This window comes from Sciurus vulgaris, assembly GCF_902686455.1.
Source record: "Sciurus vulgaris genome assembly, chromosome: 17".
NCBI classification, from domain to species: Eukaryota; Metazoa; Chordata; class Mammalia; order Rodentia; family Sciuridae; genus Sciurus; species Sciurus vulgaris.
This window is the reverse complement of record NC_136478.1, coordinates 26,106,808-26,128,654: the sequence shown is the minus strand read 5'-3', so window position 1 is coordinate 26,128,654 and position 21,847 is coordinate 26,106,808.

The window sequence follows — 21,847 nt, the reverse complement described above, 5'->3', positions numbered from 1 at the left end:
CAAAAGTTTACACCAAAAATATAAAGAACCCAATCAATAAATGGGCAAAGGAACTGGGCAGACACTTTACAGAAAAAGACACACAGACGATTAATAAATACATGAAAGTGTTCAACATCTCTAATAGATGCAAATTAAAACAACTAGAGAAGCATTTACATTTCTAGAGAAATGCAAATTAAAACAACTCTAAGATTTCATCTAACTCCAATTAGAATGGCTATTATCAAGAACACAAACAATGATAGATGTTGGCGTGGATGTGGGGAGAAAGGCACACTTTTACATTGCTGGTGGAGTTGCAAATTGGTGCAGCCACTCTGGAAAACAGTGTGGAGAAGCCTCAGAAAACTTGGAATGGACCCACATTTTGACCCAGTTATCCCACTCCTCAGTTTATACTTAAAGGACTTAAAATCAGCATACTACAGCGATACAGGTACATCATGTTCATAGCTGCTCAATTCACAATAGCCAGATTGTGGAACCAACCTAGATGCCCTTCAACAGATAAATGGATAAGGAAACTGTGGCATATATACACAATGGAATATTACTCAGCTATAAAGAATGATAAAATTATGGTATTTGCAGGCAAATGGATGAAATTGGAGACTATCATGCTAAGTGAGATAAGCCAATCTCAGAAAACCAAAGGATGAGTGATCTCGTTGATAAGCGGATGATGACATGTAATGGGGGGTGGGAGGGGTTAGCGTTAGGGTTAGGGTTAGATTTAGGGTTAGGGTTAAGGAGGGTGGCAAGAATGGAGGAAGGAAGTAAGGACTGTATAGAGGGAAAAGAGGGGTTGGAGGGATGGGGAGGAAGGAAAAAAATAACAGAATGAATCAAACAACATTATCCTATGTAAATTTATGATTACACAAATGGTATGACTTGACTCCATATACAAACAGAGAAACAACATGTATCCCATTTGTTTACAATAAAAAAATATTTTCTTTTTACTTATCTTACTTCAAGAGATTTATAAATAGAAAGATCCGTCTTTTTTCCTCCCCAAGCACATCTGTTTTCCCCTCTAGTAATTTAAAAGTGTAGCCACATTTCATTCATTTATTTATTTTAGAAAGAAAAGAGATACTTTTGAAAACATACTCTGTACCGTGGCCCCTCTACTCCTAACTCAAAGGGCAGTTTTCTCCCCTGACTGCAGCCCCCCAGTTATATATCTCAGGAGGGATAAGAATGGGATAAGAATTTGGTGACAGATTTAATTTTAAATTAAATTTTCAGCAAAATGCTCAATATTACTCATCCTAAGCATGTTTGTCTGAAAAAATGGAAAGAAGGTATATTTTTATGAGGATTGAATTAAGTATATGTGTACATATACATGCACAACATCTATGACCTTGTGGGCATAGTCAAGTTACTGTCAATCAGAGAAGTGGCAGCTTCCCTCGTCACACTGCTGGGTTTCTCTCAGTGACAAACAGCAACAGATTGACAGAAAAGGAAACCCAGATGACGTCGGTGACAGTGATGGTTTTACGATTAGCTATGTTAAACTCTATCTTACCATATTATACCATGGCAATACACGTTATCTATTTAGTAATGGGATTGTGTAAGACAATCACAAAAGTTTCCCTTAAAAATAATTAGCTCTGCCTGTAGGTCTCCTCCACTCAGCCAAATATATACAACTGCCACCTCCCACAACTACTTCCACCCACCACCATCACCACCTTCTGCAACAAGTACCACCATAACCAGCCCCCACCCCTCATAAATACCCATCTCCGCCAGCATCATCACCCCTGCTACACACAGCTGGCACCACTCACAAAGGTCACTGCTCTCTTCCCAAGCCGCTACCTCCATTGCCACCACCACTCAACTATCACCTCCACTTCACCCCTGTTCATCCATAGTACCCTCTCCAACTGCCACTGCCACAAACATCATCATCTCCCCCACCCACCTCCTTCACTACCACTACCCACCACTGTCACCATGGCTGCCTCCCCTGTGTGACCTGTCAGGAACAACTCAGAAGAGGAAAGACTTATTTCAGCTCATGGTTTCACAGGTTTCAGTTCATGGTCTGCTGGCTCCATTGCTTTGGTCCTGAAGTGAGAGAGAACATCATGGCAGAAGGATGTAGTGGAGCAAAGCTGCTCAGCTCATGACAGCCAGGAAGGAAGGGGGGTGGGGAGAGAGGGACAGAGAAGGGGAGAGAGGAGACAGGGAGCGGGAGAGAGAGAGGGACAGGGACAGGGACACACACACACACACACACACACACACACCAGGGATAAGATTTAGTCCCCAAAGGCACACCCCCCGTGACTTGCTTTCTCCAACCACGCCCAACCTGCCTGCAGTTTCCACCACCTCCCAGTAGTCCATCCAGCTATCAGTGGATTAATCCACAGGTGAGGTCAGAGCCTTCATGATCCAATCGCCTCCCCAAAAGCCCCAACTCCACTGGGGACCAAGTCTTCAACATGTGAGCTTTTGGGGGCTGATCTAGATTGAAGCTACAACATCCCCCAATTGCCACCACACACCCTGCAACAACCACCACACACCACCAGCTACCACCACACCCACTACCACCATAGTCCCCCACCTACCACCACACACCATCAGCTACCACCACACATCCCCCAACTACCACCACACCCCCCAACTACCACCACACATCCCCCAACTACCACCACATCCCCCAACTACCACCACACACCACCAGCTACCACCACACATCCCCCAACTACCACCACACCCCCCAACTACCACCACACATCCCCCAACTACCACCACACCCCACAACTCCACCACACACCCCAACTCCACCACACACCACCAGCTACCACCACACATCCCCCAACTATCACCACACCCCCCAACTACCACCACACATCCCCCAACTACCACCACACCCCACAACTCCACCACACACCCCAACTCCACCACACACCACCAGCTACCACCACACATCCCCCAACTATCACCACACCCCCCAACTACCACCACACACCACCAGCTACCACCACACGTCCCCCAACTACCCCACACACCAGCAGCTACCACCACACACCCCAACTACCACCACACCCCCCAACTACCACCACACACCACCAGCTACCACCACACGTCCCCCAACTACCCCACACACCAGCAGCTACCACCACACACCCCAACTACCACCACACACCCCAACTACCACCACACCCCCCAACTACCACCACACACCACCAGCTACCACCATACGTCCCCCAACTACCCCACACACCACCAGCTACCACCACACATCCCCCAACTACCACCACACCCCACAACTCCACCACACACCCCAACTCCACCACACACCACCAGTTACCACCACACATCCCCCAACTATCACCACACCCCCCAACTACCACCACACACCACCAGCTACCACCACACACCCCAGCTACCACCACACACCCCAACTACCACCACACACCACCAACTACCACCCCACATTAGCACCACTCACAATTGTTATCACCTACAACCACATCCCTCCGCCACTGCCACCCCATTCAGTAGTGAACACTACCACCACTATCACATCTTTTATTAGAAAAAAGAAAAAGTAACAAGGTGCAAAACCTTGTAAAACATAATTGAAGATTCTTCTAGAAAAGTAAACACTTCCATTAATTCTGAATATTACTGATCCACTCATTAACATTTTCTATACCTGAAAAATTGATCAGGTATAAAACATAACTCATCAAATACGTACATTTTGGCTTTTTCCATAAGTTCAAAATTATGCCTCTGCTGCTTCTATTGGAAGTTTCTGAACCTTCCTTCAGTCTTTATTACTCATGTTCTACATTTCTTATAAACACATTCTTAATTTATGCTGATGCCCTTCATACCTACAAAGGGAAAAGTAAAGAGTTATAGTCTAATACATTTTAACAATGTAATATATGTGTTAAAATGCATTCTCTTGAAAGAATATAATGTTTATTTGCAACTGCCAGCTATCTGTAAATGTTATTTCCTTTTAAAGAACATGGGGACATAGGTCTTGATTCAGAGTGAACTGGATACAAAGTTATACTTTCTCAATTCTCCAATGACCGATCAATCCATACAAGAGAAAAGTATTAGGAAATATTGCATTTGATCTCCCCAAAATACAGGTGGAATCTGAAGTGTTCTAGGGCTTCCCAAATTTCTCCCTCTCTCTCTTCTTCCTCTTCCTCCTTTTTTTAAATAGACCTGAAACTCTTTTTAAAAAAAATTATCGCTACATTATAATTATACAGAATAGTGGAATTCACTGTGGTCTATTCCTATATGCACATAACATAATTGGGTGTCATTCCCCAGTACCTCCTCTTTCCCTCTTGTATTCCCTCCCCGTCAGCCCCTTCCACTTCTCTCTGGGTCTCCCTTCTGGGTCTTCCTTCTGTTTTCATGAGATCCTTTTTTTTTTCTCTCTACCTTCTACATTTAAGAGAAAATACATACAAAATGATGTTTGAGTCTGGCCAATTTCACTTAGAATGATGTTCTTCAGTTCCATTCATTCTCCAGCAAATGATATAACTTCATTCCTTTTTTTTTTTTTTGAGCCTTGAGCTCTTACTTCAGATATACCTTATGTGGAATCTCAGATTAAAGCAGAGACACAGGATGTCTCCTCTGCCACTTCTGCCTGAATGAACCCCAGGACTCTGAGAAAGCCAATTTCTAACCTATTGATGTCACCCACATGGTGTTACTCAACAGGAGAATAGAAAGTATGGCCCTATTGTGGCATGCAAAGTTGTCACTACAGACTAACATGGAATACCATCTTTGCACCAGGCACTGTGTTAAGACTCTGAAGAGCTAATAGTCATGACAGGCACAACTGAGTCCTCATAAAATGTATTGTGTATTGGAAAATGCAGAGAGAAAAGAGGAAATGCTTGAGAATATTACACAGAAATTAACTGATAAAACATGGAATGACTTCTCTACGTCCACTACAAGCTCTCATATATATTAGATCCTATGGTTGCAATTCAGCACGATGTGATAACACAAAATCAAACCATCTGGTAACTTGGTAAAAGGAACAACTCTTATTATCTCCCAATAATCAATTCAGCTTACTCCTTAACCAACTAGGTAGATTAAAATCTTTATCCACAAATATGTACCTAAGTCATAACATTTGCAGTTAGGAAATAAGGGGTTAAAAAGTAGGGTGTCATATTTAGGTGACCCTCACTCTGTACATCTACAACCTGAATTCATGTGAATATAATGTTAGTCAGGTATATAGATCAATGCAAATTGTAGAGTTCGGTTTAAAAAATCCCTTTGGCCAAGGGAAGTGCTGGTTGTTGTAATAATTAAGCACATTAAAAAATGCCCATATCATTTTGAAATTGTATTTTGCATGGACATTTTCCCTCTGAGTTGAGAATCCATTTTAACAGCAGATTTTCTAAAAATATTCTGAACATTTCCCAGAAAATGTTAAATGCAGCAGAGAGAGAGAGAAGACTTTATTTTCAGTTGGTGCCTGTTATGACTGTTTTTGGACCCAAACTCTTTAAGTTTTCATTAAATGCATCAACTGTGATTTTTTAGTTTTCTTTAAAAGAAAGCATTGACTACAATCAACTTTCACTGAATTAAGAAGTTGAAAGCTTCTGTGCTTACACACACACACAACCTGCCATAAAATAGATTTCCTGAGAGGTCCTCTAGATTATTAATTTTGGTGGAACTCCTGTGCCGGAGAGAAGGATAAACAGGTGGCTTCTATGGTGAGGACAGGTTAGCATGGTGATTCTCAAATAGGAGAGAGAAACTGGGAAAAATCAAGCCTTGTTAAATGTAGATGGTTCTCCTGCTATCTTCTGTGCATGTGGGGAATCTGGCTATCCATTACCTATTTATATATTCCTGCTGTGTTGTTAGTGCCGAAGGAAAATGACTTGCCCAATTTTCTACCCACTAAACAATCCCTTATTGCGAAATTAAATTAGCAGAAGGAAAATTTTGTATTCATTTTTGTTGTCTTAAAACAGTTTATGCACCTAAACTAGTATAGAAATTGAATATCCCTCTTAAGAAAGAGAATTTTGGAGATGTACACAAAGCATACACAAAAGACATATACACGTGGTTCTCTACACGTTTTTACAAACATTAAAGAATATGAGTTACTGCCCAATATCTTTCAGCTGTGTATAAGCTAGACTGACTCCCAATTGTTCATTTGTACATATATAGCTCAAATTATTTGCCTAAGCTAATAAGCTGTCTGCTACTTCTTCCAGAGACTGTTGACCATCTTCAAAATTTCTTAATCAGTCATAGTGACCTGTAATTTTAGAGAATTACTATTTGAATGTAGTTTCACTAAAAAATGCCTGCCTGAGTCCAGTTTGAACAACCAGTCTGTCACAAACAAACCATGGTCAGTTAGGTATAGAAGGAAGACCCCCCTTCTAATTGAGAATTCAGGAATAGAACCAAGAAGGAGTGGGTTTTTCACAGGACAGAGAGAGAGTCATGTCTGTGATTCGGGTGGGTCCTGGCTAAGTCTCCACCTCCCTCCCTTCAGTTTCCTGATTTCTCAAGGAAGGGGACGGATGGCATTGTCTTGAAAAAATTTCCTACTTTTCACCTTTTATTAGTTAAGTCTGATTTGAAGCCACTAGAATGGGTCGTGGAAAACGCATTTGTTCATGGCTGCAGGGGGTGAACAGTACCCAGTGAGCCCGATGCCTCACTGCTGCGTCGCAGCCTGGCCCGTCTCTGGTGTCATCCCCAGCAGCCAGCGTCCAACTTCAAGTCTCTCACTTTGTCTTTTGGCCTTCAGTCCCAGGTCTTCTCTTATGCAACAGGAGCCCGCTTATCCTGACTCAGCACAGGCCTGAAATGTGAGGTCCAGAGCTCCCTGGCGATCATGAAAGACGCTCAGGGAGGGGGATAATGAGTATTATTTCCTACAGCATATGACAGATTTATCTGCTCGTGCGCATACTTGGTTGATATTTCATGGCCTGTTATTCCATCTCTCTCTCTCTCTCTCTCTCTCTCTCTCTCTTATACACACACACACACACACACACACACACACACACACACACACAATCACATGAATTGTTGCCGTTTGTCACCTGTTGACTGATTGATGCATACATTTGTTCAATAAAAATTTACTGGGCCAGTACCATGCCCCAGATTCTGTTCCAGCTGTTGGGGATTTAGCAGAGAACAAGATATGTAAATATTTTCCTTTATGGATCTGATGTAATGGTTGGATAGTGATGGGTGAGGGGAGTAAAAAAAAAAATTAAAAGTAACAAAAATAATCGGTCAAAATTTGATACTGAGTATGAAGGAAAACAGTAGATAAAGGAAAAGGAACAGAGGAAGGCACGGTGGGAGTTTGCAGTTTTAAATAGAATGGCCAGAGGTGGCCTCTTGAGACGCTGACTTGACCAGGACAGGGAGAATGTACACTGTAGCCTGTGCTGCCTGGGGAGAGTGTTGCAGCACCAGATAGAAAAAGGCAAATGGCCAGTCCACACATTTAATGTGAGGATCTGGTTCTGAGCCTGGGGCACAAAATAAATGCTAACAGGAGTCAGGTAGGCAGGTTGGGCGTCAGAGTAGGTATGACTTTGCTAAACCATGGAATGAATGTTCTTAAGGACTGATTATTGCCATATCTTTTTTTTAATGTAAAAAATTGTTTTTGGTAAAATGCTTGTTATGGTTTAGTTGGACGTGGCCCCCCAAAGCTCACGTGTGCGACAATGTAAGAAGGTTTAGAGGAGAAATGATTTAGTTCTAGCCTTAATCTAGGCAGTGAATTAATCCCTGATGGGATGAACTGAGTGGTAACTGGAGGCAGGTGGGGTGTGACTGGAGGAAATGGCTCACTGGGGGTGTGGCTTTGGGGTGTATATTTATATCTGTCAAGTGGAGGTGGCTCTCTGCTTCCTGATCACCATGTGAGCTGCTTCCCTCTGCCACACTCTTCTGCCATGATGTTCTGCCTCACCTCCAGCCCTGAGGAATGGAGCCAGCCTTCTGTGGACTAAGATCTCTGAAACCATGAGCCCTCAAATAAGCTTTTCCCCCTTTGAAATTGTTCTGACCAGATCTTTCAGTCACAGAGTGAAAAAGCTGACCAAAACAATGCTGATTGCATAAAACTTTCCATTTTACCCATTTGAAGCATACAGTTCAGGAGTGTTTAGTACATTCACACTGTCACTGTCATGCAGCCCACCTCCAGAAATCTTCACATCTTGCAAAACTGAAATTTGATACCCATTAACCCAAAACTTCCTGTTCCCTCTACTCCCCAAGTCTTTGCACCTACCCTCCTCCTCTCGGTCCTTACATGAATGTGACCGCTCTCTGTAAGTCACATAAGTGGATTAATATAGTATTTTTCTGTTTCAACTCGCTTCATTTACCTTGAGGTCCTCAAGGTTCATTCATATTGTAGGTGTGTGAATTCCCTTCATTTTAAAGATTGATTAATATTTCACTTTATGCGTATACCATTTAAAAAATTTGCTCATCATTCGCTGATGGACATGTGGGGGTTGTTTTCAGCTTTTAGCTACTGTGAATACAGCCTCTATGAACATGGGTGGACAATGACCTCTTGAGACCCTGCTTTCAACTTTATTTTTGAGTATATACCTAGAAGTAGAATTACTGGATCATATGGTAATTCTCTTTTTAATCGTTTGAGTGATCCATACTGTTTTCCACAGCAGCTGCACCATTTTTTTTTCATTTTGAGATTTAAAATTTTTTATTGTATTATAATTATACATAATAGTGGAATTCATTGTTACATATTGCACATGCATACAATATAACAACCTACTTTGGTCAATTTCATCCCCAAATAAATACCTCTCCTCTCTATCCCCTCCTCCTTCCCCTGTTCTCCTTCCTCTATTTTACTGGTCTGTCTTCTATTTCCATGAAATCTCCCCATTCCCTCACCTTACTTTTTTTCTAGCTTCTGCATATAAGAGAAAACGTAAACCTTGACTTTGAGTTTGACTTATTTCAGCAGCTGCACCACTATATATACCCACCAACAGCATTCAAGGGCTCTACATTTTTACATCTTTACCAGCACTAGTTATTTTCTTCTTTTTTTTTTTTTTTGTACTAGCCATCCTTATGGTATAAGATGGTATTTCATTGTGTTTTTATTTACATCTTCCTGACAATTAGTGATGCTGATCATCTTTTCATGTGCTTCTTGGCCATTAGTGTATCTTCTTTAGAAAGATGTCTAAGTCCTTTGATTATTTTTTGATTAGTCATTTATTGTTGAATTGTAGGAATTCTTTATATATTCTGGATAATCACCCTTTATCAGAATATATGATTTGTAAATATTTTATCCCATTTCATAGATTGCCTTCTTACCCTGATTTTGAACATTGTCTGTGCTTTTGTTGTAATATCCAATAAACCATAGCCATATCCAATGTCAAGAAGCTTTCTCATATATTGTTTAAGGATTTTATAGTTTTAGCTCCTATGTTTGATCTTTAATTCATTTTGAGTTAATCTATTTTTTTTCTTGTTTTTTTTGGTACTCAGGATTGAACCCTGGGTTGCTTAACAACTGAGAAACATCCCTAGTTCTTTTACATTTTATATTGAGACTAGGTCTCACCAAGTTTCTTAAAGCCTTGCTAAGTTGTTGAGACTGGCTTTGAACTTGCAATCCTCTTCCTTTTGTAATACAAGCTTCATAATAGCAGTGATCTTGTCTATTCCGTTCATTGCCTCAGTCTCCAGAGCTGCTGGGATTACAGGCGTATACTGCTGTGCCCAACTCGTGTTAAGGCGAGTTTGTGTATGGCGTAAGGTAGGAGTCCAACTTCATTCTTTTGCATGTGGATATCTGTTTTTCCCAGTACCATTTGTTGAAGACTTTCCCCCTCAAATGGTCTTAGCTCCCTCATTTATCCATATATGTGAGATTTTACTTCTGGGTGTGCTACATTTTTTGATATTTCAAAACAAACCAGAAATTCAGAATTTCATATGCAATAATATTTTTAAGTATAAGAATGTAATGGAAAATGTAAAAAAATCAAAGCATTGCAGAGCAAAGAAAATACATAGGTGAACCATTTTCACCCATTGGGTATAATAACTTTTTGCTTTTGTTTTGAAGAGATGAATGAGTATATGTGTATGTGTGCAAAAATTGTTCTTTTGTACTGGGTTAATATTGAAACAAATTTTTGTGGCAAGTATTAGTGTGGGAAAATAGGGCATTTGGGTATTACTAGGGGGATGAAGTGAGAAGTAAAGAGGTATTCTGAAGCCATGTCTTCTTTGCAAGGACATTATCCATGTATCTCTCTATAGGATCCAATTCCCTGAGCCCATGAACATGGGAAAGGGTAAAAAAGGAAAGTTCAGTGACAAGCTTATGCCCAGTGCTTTACAAATTTTAGCTTATTGCCTTAGGAAAATTTCTTTGTAGACTGGCTTGCATTTCAGATTGATTTTTATTTCCATTAAAAAAAAACCCAACAAGATGCTTAAGGTTAAGTAAGAGAAAGTAGGAAGACCATCTTAGGTTAATAAGTCAGTGAATGGCAGAACCAGAATTTAGATACATTTCAGTCATCTTTAGAATTTGCATGGTTACGTTATGATAATAAGTTTTCACTAAATAATAGTCTCCCAGCAGCTGAGATGGACAGCCAGGTGGCTGAGTGAAGGAGAAAAGATCATGCATCTTCATTAGCCCATTTAAAACAATTAACTAGATTAAAAGAAAATAAAAATGAAATCAAGAGGAACCTAACCTTCCTGCTTTACACTGTTGCTACCTTAATATAAGCCTGAAATCCATCAATTTATGCAAATATCTGCACCCTGTAATTAGATTTTTTTCCTTTTAACTAAGTTCCTAAAGTGTGGGCACTTAGTAAGAGATGGCAATTATTATTCTGCATAATAATAATGAAAAATTTGAATAACCATAATTACTGGAAGCAGCAGTTTTTCAATAGCCACCTTTTGAGAATCCAAAGTGAGTTTCTGAATTCTTGTACCAGAAACTTTTAAACCTGCAAATTCCATCTATGTCAACAGGCCACATGTGCTTCTCTGAGAATACCGAAAGCAGGGTGTAGTCCACAGAATCACACAATCTGAGCTGGAAAGGAACTCAGAGAGCTCCAATTCCCTGGTTTTGCTTACAGTGAAACTAAGGTAAAGTATGTTCTTCAAGTTCAGAGCCAAGACTAGAAATGGAGTCTCTTCAGTCTGAGCACAAAGCTTTCTTTCACAATAACACCAAGAAGCTCCAGGATTCACAATGGAATCAAATAGTGTCTGTAGACCAAGCAAATATTCTTTAAGTCTGTGTTTCTTCTCCCCAAAATGTATGTTGATGTTACTGGATTTTTAATGTTCCTTAAATTGTTTAGCAGCTTGCCTAGCACGCCTGTGAACAAGAACTGTGCTAGTTGCTCCAGGTACAGCAGGGAGCTTCATGGCAAAGCCTACACCCTCGTGAGGTTGATGCTGAGGAAATGAGACTGACAAAATAATGGATCAGCAAGTAAAGTTAAAATGTGACGTTGGGTAAAATGTTCTATGAAGCAAAAGAAAATAGGGTGAGGATAAGAAGTGTGTGCAAGTGGGTTTGCTGTTTTCTAGTGAGAGGTTCAGGGAGGGTTTACTCATCTGAGAGGGTGTTATGGCTCAAATCTGGAATGTCCCCCAAGGCTCACATGTTGAAAGCTTGGTGCCTAATGCAGCAGTGTTCAGAGGTGGGGCTTTTGGAAAGTGATTGGATCATGAGGGCTCTGATCACACCACTGGATTAATCCATTATCGAGTTCACAGCTGAATGAGCTATTTAAGAGGTGGTGGACACCATAGGTGGTGGGACCTATTTGAAGGGAGGTGATCCTTGGGGACTTGATCTTGTTCCTGGCCCTTTCCCTCTCTCTTCTTCCTGGTCACCATGAGGTGAGTAGCCTCTGCCACATGCTCCTGCTGCCGTGATGTTCTGCCTCAACTCAGGCCCAAAGCAATGAAGCCAGTTGACTTTGGACTGAAACTTCTGACACCGTGAGCGAAAAGATATCTTTCCTCCTTTAAGTTGATTTTTTTTCCAGGTATTTTGTCACAGTGATGGGAAACTACTACAGAGGGTAACTTTAAAAAGAAATTATTTATTTATTTATTTATTTTATTTATCCATTCATTTTTCCACAGAGGATAACTTTCGAGCAGAGACCTATAGGAAGGGAGAGAGTTAGCGCTGGGGCTACTGAAGAAGAAGTATCAAAGAGAAAGACTTCACAAGGATGTCAGTGTGCTTGATTTTAAAAATCTATTTGATGGAATAACATAAAATGTACATCCCCCACGTTTATTACAATATGCTCCCCCACACCCAAATAATGTGTCCATAACTTTGAAGTAGTTTGGACAGCTCTGCTGTAATGGGAAGAGATGGCCTATGGAATCATATGACCCAGAGAAATCATAACAGATATTTCTTAGGTTTTTTGTGAGATGCACTTATCATATTACATAGGCAGAACACCTAGCATAGCATTGGTTGGTGGATGGAAGATGCTCATCTTCACCTCTTTCCCCTCGTGGATTCTGCTTTTGAAATGCATCTCTGATATGAGCTAGTAAATGTTGAATGAATACATTTGTGAAATTGTTCTGTCTTCTAAAATTCCAACCACTACCATCATCTATTGAAACCAGAAGTGGATAGAATTGGGCACAGTCACCTTATTCCAAGGTCCTGGCCATGGACTTGAGCCATGTCCTTTCCTCTGTCACAATATGTCAAAAATCCTGTGGAGACTTTCCCTCCAAAGGGTTTTCAATAACTGACAGTCAAAAGATGAGTCAAATAATTAAGACAGGTCTATTTGACATAGTTGAGAACCATTGCTCTGGGAGCTGGGGAGAAGATAGTATAGCTGCCCTCTTATAGAGCAAACCTATTGAATTTTAAATGAATGGAGGAATGGCAAAGGGAGAATTCAGAACTTAATACCAAGTGCTGCGTCCTCATGAGGCATTTTGCTGGATGCTGTAAGAAACACGGCAGTGAAATGGAATGTTATAATCAAGTGGACAGAGAGATAATTACTAAAAATGAAAGAAGCATGCAAGGGCACGGAAGGAATGGTGGGAGGCTGAGAATGGATCGGCAAGGCTACGTGAGCCAGGGCATCTTTCAGCAAGGAGCTGGCATAGTAAGTGTGTCCAGAGGAGTGAGCAGAATTTCTCCAGGAAAATTATAGCAGAGTGCAGCAGTGTGGTCTCTAGGTTAGGGGTTAAGACTGTGAGCACCACAATTTTAGTTCTAAATGGACTCTACCATGTTCTTAGCCACCTGAACTTTAAATCTCAGCTTTCTCGTCTGTACCATAGAGAGGGGCATGAGGATAAGACTTGTTATAAAGATTGAATGAGGTCATAACACATAGCATAAGGGATTTGCACAGGTTTTAGTGCACAGGCATTGTTAACTATTTAATAAATAATAGCCCCTATTGTTATTATTACTTTCTATTTTTAATCAAATGTAAATATTTGTGCAATGGCAGAGATCTAGAAAAGCCAGGCAGAATTTGTTATGGGATGACAAGGAGTTCGATGTGGATTTGGGTATAATGAGTTTAAATTCTGCCCCATAGGGAAGTTAGGGAGGAGGGAACACCCTCGTATTGAATTCTTAACTGCTCCAGATGCTGGAGCCTAGGAAGGCATGGACACAGCCATCCTCCCAGGTACTTGGCTTTAGTGAGAAACAGGCAAGAACCCATGTCATTCTAAATGCAAGAAAGACTGCAATTAGGTTCTGTCATGAGAGAGCAGAAGTAGGAATGATCAATTTCACTTAGAAATTCTAAAAAGAGGTGATATTAAAATGCATATTGAAAAAATAGCAATTAAAACAAAGTCTGTTTCTTATTCTAGAAGTGCTACCACTTTACTGGCTACAACATCTGGGTGAATTGCTTAACCTCTATGGGCCTTAGCTCTCTTATCTATTGAACAGGACTAGCTATTGCTCAGAGCTATTGTGGGGTTTATGAAAGATAATCCGTGTAAAGGGGCTTACCCAGCATTGTGTCAGGCAACTGATTCAATTAATCACTGCTATGTATTATTATCATTTCAAGACTATAGAATCCAAAGCATTTTGGTGTAGATATCTTGTTAAGATCCTCCTAACATCCTTGTAACATTGGCAAGATAAACAACTATCATTCCACTTTAATTGATGAGGAAACTGAAGATCGAAGACCTGGGTTTGTCAAATCACAAGTAACTGGATGGGTCAGAGTCAGGACTCAAGCTGTGGTCTCTTTATAACCTCAGAGCTTCCTTCATTCAAATGAAATCTCCTGAGAAGCTCTCTAACTTATGCAACAGTAAACAGAGCTGATCCGTTAAAGACTCAGGGCTGTAAGATTTCTTTCCTCTTCTAATGGCTCCACAGAACTCAACTTGAGAAAAAGAGTAAACAGGCCTAAAGGAAAAATCTGGGATTTGGCATCACTGGGAGCACCATAGGGAGGCCTGGTCTCAGGGGATGAATGTGCACGAGGTTAGTTCACTGTGGGACCTGGGGCACGTTTCTCAAATTCTCTCAGGCTCATTTCCCTCATCTACCACATGCAGATAATCACATCAACCACCTCATAGTTTGTTGTGAGAGATAAATTTGATAGCCAAGCATTTAAAAAAATGTGCTTGGCATGTACTAAGTGCCCAATCATCATAACTGTAAGTAATTTCATCTTTCTCAGCCTCACTTTTCTCTTCCGCAGAGTAAGAATAATAGTTTGCTAGGAGAGCTTTTGTTAGACTTAAATGGGGTAACACACAGAAAATGCCTGGCGCATCCCAGTAACTAGATAGAAGCAACAACGACAATAGTGATCATGAAAATTCTGGTGATGTCACTCTCTTCTTGGAATCCTGACTTTCTCCATCAAAGCAAGTCCTCTTTTGGGTTTTCAGTTTCCTCTTTTCCCCCAACTGTCCCTGCTTGCCCATGAAAGAACTCTCCTGCTTCTCATTTCAGTCCCCTGTCCCCTTCTACAGGAAAGGCTCCTGTACTCCAATCACACCCAGACCAATTGACCTGGGCCCTTCAGTGATACTGGTGCCTTCCACAGTAATTTGACATCTGCACTTCACCTTGAAAATATGCTAATTGCAGCAGGGATCTGAAGACTGCCCGAAACACAGGTTTGTAAGAGTCTGTGGTGTGCTAGGGATAATTGCAAATTTAATTCCCTTTGAGAAGATGTACAAAACCCCGACCACTCCTGTTAGCCTGGAAGAAATTAAAATCTCTAAAATCAAGTGAGATGAACCGAATGAAAGGAGAAAAAGTCTCACAACTTTATTATTTTAAATCTTCCTGAAAAAAGTTGGTTTCAGAAACCATGATTTTTTTTGGTCCATTTGTTTATATTAGGTAATTAATTTTCCAGAATTAATATTCTGAGAAAAAAACTCATCTAATCCTATTTTTCAGAGACAAGTTTAATTTAAAGATAGAAGTAAGTAAAAAAGGAGAAAGGTAGGGAAAAATTCAATGTGTTTTATTATCATCAAAAGAGCACTAATTTAAGCCAAGCCTGCAGTACCCTTGCAAAAGAAAAAATATAGCCTTAAATTCAAAAAAACAATTTTTATTGAGGTGTATTTTATGTATCATAAATTCTCCCATTCCAAGAGTACAATTCAATGATTTTTAATAACTTTGCTGGGTAGTATGGCCATCACCTTAAATCAGTTTTAGAATATTTCCTCTCCTCCAACAAGATCCCTTATGTTCATTTGCAATTAATTCCTTTCCTACCCCCAACTCCCAGTAAGCACTAATTTACTTTCTGTCTATATAAATTTGCCTTTTCTAGACATTGCCTATAGATGGAATCATGGAATATGTGGTCTCTTATGTATGGCTCCTTTCACTTAGGGTGATGTCTTTGAAATTCGTTCATAATGTATTATGAGCCAGTAGTTTCTTTTTATTGCTGGATAGTGTTTCACTGTATTGACAGACCACATTTTTGCTTATCCATGTGCATATATCTGTGAGTGATGCTATTTAAGTTGTTCCTAGTTTTGCCTATTATGATATAATCTTATTTTTACAAGACCCAATGTGTTGACATCTGATCTTCTCTTGGTTCCTCTCTCTAGAGCCCAAACAACAAAGGCAGTTATAGGCTTAGGGGAAGGTGTCACTATTACTAGCATCCTGAAGCTTCCACCGTCCTCAGCTTTCTTTGCTCAACTCTGTTTAACACTCTACTTCAGAAGGTGAGTAACATTTTCTTCATTTTCAGGGCCTCGTTCATGTCCATAACTAAGGTACCACAGATTATTTTAATAGGCGTTGGGAAAAGGAGACTGCCAAATGTTCCATAGCATACATTAAAGAATTAAGTTCTCAGGTCAGACTCTATTCACACTTTGCAAAATTTGCTTTCTTTCAAAATTCCCTTCTTGGTCCAATTGAGGCAATATATCAAAAGTAAGTGGGTGAAAGACCCCCTGGTTGAAATTATTCATTCTGTCCATTTGCACCAACATTTTAAATATCAACCTGAAGCTATCATCAAAAGTGTCAAGAGCTCAGTTGGTTGTACTTTCATGGTTTATTATTTGCTGAAACAAGATTATCCATCTTGTCCAGGATGACATGAGAGGAGTATTTAGAACCCCAAGTGGTTCCTAAGGATCTCATACAACAAAATGATAGAAATAAAAAGAGAGAAGGGAAAAAAGAAAATGGAAAATAGATATTGATTCAGCTGCAGATAATTCTAATTGCATTGTTCATTTGATAGAATCCATTTACTTCCATGTAGCCAACATTTACCGAATGCCTTTTATAAGCAGAATGCGGAGTCCCCAACTATTAGCTGGGGATGCAAAGATAAAGTTTATCTCTATTCATTTGATCACTAACAATATTTATTGAGTAGCAGTTTTGTGCAATGCATTCCAGGTATTAGGCATTTAAAAGCGAAACCAATTTGGTGCACACCCTTGTGGAGTTAGCAGCCAAGGAGACAAAAAACAAATAAAGAATTATAAAAAATAACTACATGGAGTGATAAATGCTGGAAAGGGATCAAGAAACCAGTGTTGAGCAGGAGTATAATGAAAGGGTATTTTAGATCTCCAAGGAGGTGAGTCCTAAGGGAAAGGAGGGGATAGAGGACCAAAGGAGAAGGGGAAGAGGTCCCAGGCAGAGGCAAAAGCAAGGTCAAGGACCCAGGAAGGGAAGGGACAAGATCGGTTCTTGCCCTGAGGGATCCTCACTTGTTGCTGGGGAAGACAGACATGGCACCATGTATGGGGAGCCCTCCTTATCTAGCAGAATCAGACGTGGTTGAGGCATGGGACACTGAGGCCTGACTCCCAGGAACTGGCAGCCATGGAGGACTGTCCCAGATCACCAGGGAGTGCATGGCGCTGTGTGGGCTTGGTTTCCCATCTGGTTCTATGATAGTTTCCCTGAGCAAACTGGCTCCCCTAACTCCACCCCACCCTGTTCATCACAGAAAAAGCCCCTTCTGGTTCGGGCCCCTTTACCTGTGTGACTATAAATAAAGAAGAGTCCGGCTACTCCATCTTGTTTGAGTCCAGATCTGGTATGGCCTGATCCATCACGCCCCCCTCTCATTTTGAAAGAGTATTGGCTCTTGTGTGTCTATTGATTAGATAAGTTTATGGGTATTTGATTGATTCATAGTCAACATTGTCCTCCAGCAGTCAACCCTTCTCTCTTTCATGTGGGATGTGTCATAAAACCCCCTACAGCCATGTTTAAATGATCTGGTTTTGGAAGTACTGTGAACAAACTATGTTCAGATGCTATGAGGACAAGAACAAGTAACTCAGAATGATTCTTTGTAGTAGAAAATGAGAGTTAATCACTGAGCATATGAATAAGTTGCAGAATGGACAGTTGGATGGAAGACTGACAGAATGACAGAATGCTTGCATGCATTAATAGAGAGACCTTTTTGATAGGTGGACAAGGGTGGGTTTATAATGCACAATCCAAGGATTGTGTGAGAGAGAAGGCACATAGGACGAATGGGAAGAATAGGAGGGAGAGGGTTGAGAATATTTCCCAGCCTTATGCCTTTTATTTCCCCCTTTAGGGGCTAATTCTGAGTTGCTTCTTGAATTCTAATTTGAAGAGCCCTTCCCTACACAATTTAGGCATAAAATGAGAGTATCCTCCACTTCTGTGACAGCTGCCTGGTGAGCTAAGGAAAATTAATTAACTGGCACGAATGGCCTGTAGGTCAGATTTTCCACATAAATGACGCATAAAACAGTTGTATCTCTTAAGATTGGATTCATCTTGAGAAAGTGGGGGAGGCAAGATTTGTGAACCTAAAGTAATTCCATGAAAATTATCTTTGTCTACGAAGCCATTTATACCTGAATATACACACATGACACTCAAATATATCTGTTGCCTTTTCTTTCTTCTTGCTTTAGAGCAAAACTTTCTCTTAGCAGATTAACAAGAGACAGCAGATATTATCTCCCAATGCTGCTGGATCCAGCTTGTTATGCTAATGGCAGCCCTGACAACTGTCTGTGTTACCTGATACCTGTAGTGGGTCAAGGCCAAATAGACTATCAGTATTAAAAAATCACTTGTACTACTCACATTTGGCCAGTTTCCAACCTGATGGAGTCTCCATACATCTAGAAAATAAACAAGGTTGGTCCTGCAAGTCTAAGCCTTTTGATTTCCTTCCAGAATTATTTACTTTTGTTCCAGGAGGAAATGAATGCATTCCATCAATGCAGGAACCCCAGAGTGCAAATGCAATTTCCCACAGCACAAGTGGAAACTCCAGAGAGGGCCCTTAGGGCCCCCACCCATGGCCAGTAAAATTCTTTTTTTTCCTGATACCTTTCATAAAGATGACACATGGTGCATTTGCTCAAGTGGCAAAGTGGGACATTCCTGGTTCTAACCATTGTTTAAATCATTCTCCTATTATATTTTATCCTTTCATTCCAAATGAAATTAACATACCTGGAGGCCATAGGAAGGTAGTAACATAACAGGCCACAGCCCCAGATAGCTTTGATAGCCTCCGGGGGAGGCTTCTGGGTGGCCTCTGCTCATGCCTGGCTCTGTCTGCAAAGAAGGGATAGAAGTGGGAAGTTGGGCCATAGCATAGAAGTTAAGCTTCCCCTCCTTTGCATGGCCACTGCTTTCTAAACGTTACGTCTGTTCTTTTCCTCCGATTTCACTTATTACAATGACTTCTATTTAGTTTTCCAAACATAGGAAGGCCTTACTGGGCCCTGTCTCCTCTGCCCAAAGCATTGGGGTTCCTCTTTTTTAGCACCCTTCATGTATCATTATCATATTGCATATCAAAATTCCTATAAATTGAAATTATTGTGTTGACCTCTCTCCCGGTTTGTCTTTTTTTTTTTTTTTCCAGTGCTGAAGATTGAACCTAGGGCCTCATGCATGCTAGGCAATCACTACCACTGATCCTCTGCCCCTACCCTGGGCTCTCTGATGCACAGAAAATGGGGTCAAATTTTGAAGATTTTTTTTACCCACTTTATTTCTATCTATATTGTAGGCACTTTGTGAATGAATAAGAGTGTAGAACAGTCCAAGACACCATTCTATATGAAATCTTTTCTTTCTTTCTTTCTTTCTTTCTTTCTTTCTTTCTTTCTTTCTTTCTTTCTTTCTTTCTTTCTTTCTTTCTTTCTTTCTCTTCACTTACTCTGTACCAATTTCAATATGTTTTTGCTATTTCTTCAACTAGTTTCCTGGGGATAATTTTATCAACGCTATATCTGTTTCTGGGTGTATACTCAATGTCCTTTGCCTCGATTCCTACAGCAGCCAACACTTAGGATAGACTGAAAGCCAGTTATATTACCCTCTCCCAATCTATCCAAGTGCTGGCAGATTAATATTCCAAAGGCTAATCTTTCTCCAAATTTAAGCAAAATAACAATTGTTTTATAAGCAAATTTTCAAACGTCCCTCTATTGCCTTAAAGAGAAAACTCAAGCTCCAAAGACAGACAGTACAGATACTGAGACAAGAATCCCAGTGTCTCCCCAACTCACTCCTTAATTCATTAGCTGTGTGAGAAGTGATGTAATTTATCTGAGTCTTAGTTTATCCATTTTAATAATGGGGATAATAATAGTAGTTGTTTTTTAGATGATGAAACATTCAAAGCCAAGTGCTTAATATTTAATAATAATATGAAATCATTCATTTCATTGTCTATTTTGTCCTCTCTCTCCTCCTCTCTTTTTTTCCTGATTTCCCTTCTTCTATAAATTCATTTATTTTTTTCATTTAATAGCAACAGGTTAGAGGATGGTGTATTAGACAATTTTCCACCATGTAAAAACTTTTAAAAAAGTGTCTTCCTAGAAATCCAACTGTTAGCAGGATATAGATTTTGTGCTCCTGCTTATTATTGTGGTTACTATGTAGAAGGAAACTTGTAAACTTGTAAACATTGGTAGGATTACAGGCTCACACAGGACATAGATTACCCTCCCCTATCAGGAAAGAGATTTTTTTTTTTTCCTCAATTTATTTTTGTTGTAAACAAATGGGATACATGTTGTTTCTCTTTGTACATGAAATAAAGGCATACCAATTGTGTAATCATACATTTACATAGGGTAATGGTGTTTGATTCATTCTGTTATTTTTTCCTTCCCCCCCACCCCTCCCACCCCTCTTTTCCCTCTATATAGTCTCTCCTTCCTCCATTCTTGTCCCCCTCCCACCCCGCATTATGTGTCATCATCCACTTATCAGTGAGATCATTTGTCCTTTGGTTTTTTGAGATTGGCTTATCTCACTTAGCATGATATTCTCCAATTTCATCCATTTGGCTACAAATGCCATAATTTTATTATTCTTCATGGCTGAGTAATAGTCCATTGTATATATATACCACAGTTTCTTTATCCACTCATCAATTGAAGGGCATCTAGATTGGTTCCACAATCTGGCTATTGTGAATTGAGAAGCTATGAACATTGATGTGGCTGTATCTCTGTAGTATGCTGATTTTAAGTCCTTTGGGTATAGGCCAAGGAGTGGGATAGCTGGGTCAAATGGTGGGTCCATTCCAAGCTTTCTGAGGAATCTCCATACTGCTTTCCAGAGTGGCTGCACTAATTTGCATCCCCACCAGCAATGTAAGAGTATACCTTTCCCCCCACATCCTTACCAACACCTATTGTTGCTTGTATTCTTGATAATGGCCATTCTAATTGGGGTGAGATGGAATCTTAGGGTAGTTTTGATTTACATTGCTCTTATTACTAGAGATGTTGAACATTTTTCCATATGTTTGTTGATTGCTTGTAGATCTTCTTCTGTGAAGTGTCTGTTCATTTCCTTAGCCCATTTGTCGATTGGATTATTTGTATTCTTGGTATAGAGTTTTTTGAATTTTTTATATCTTCTGGAAATTAGTGCTCTATCTGAAGTATGAGTGGCAAAGATTTTCTCCCACTCTGTAGGTTCTTTCTTCACATTGCTGATAGTTTCCTTTGCTGAGAGAAAGCTTTTTAGTTTGAATCTATCACAGTTATTGATTCTAGCTTTTATTTCTTGTGCTATGGGAGTCCTGTTAAGGAAGTCTGATCCTAAGCTGACATGTTGAAGATGAAGTGTAGGAAAGAGATTTTTGACAAGAAATCTGTGTTGTTCCTCATAGTATCTCTCTCTCTCTCTCTCTCTCAGTACTGGGGATTGGACCTAGGGGTGCTT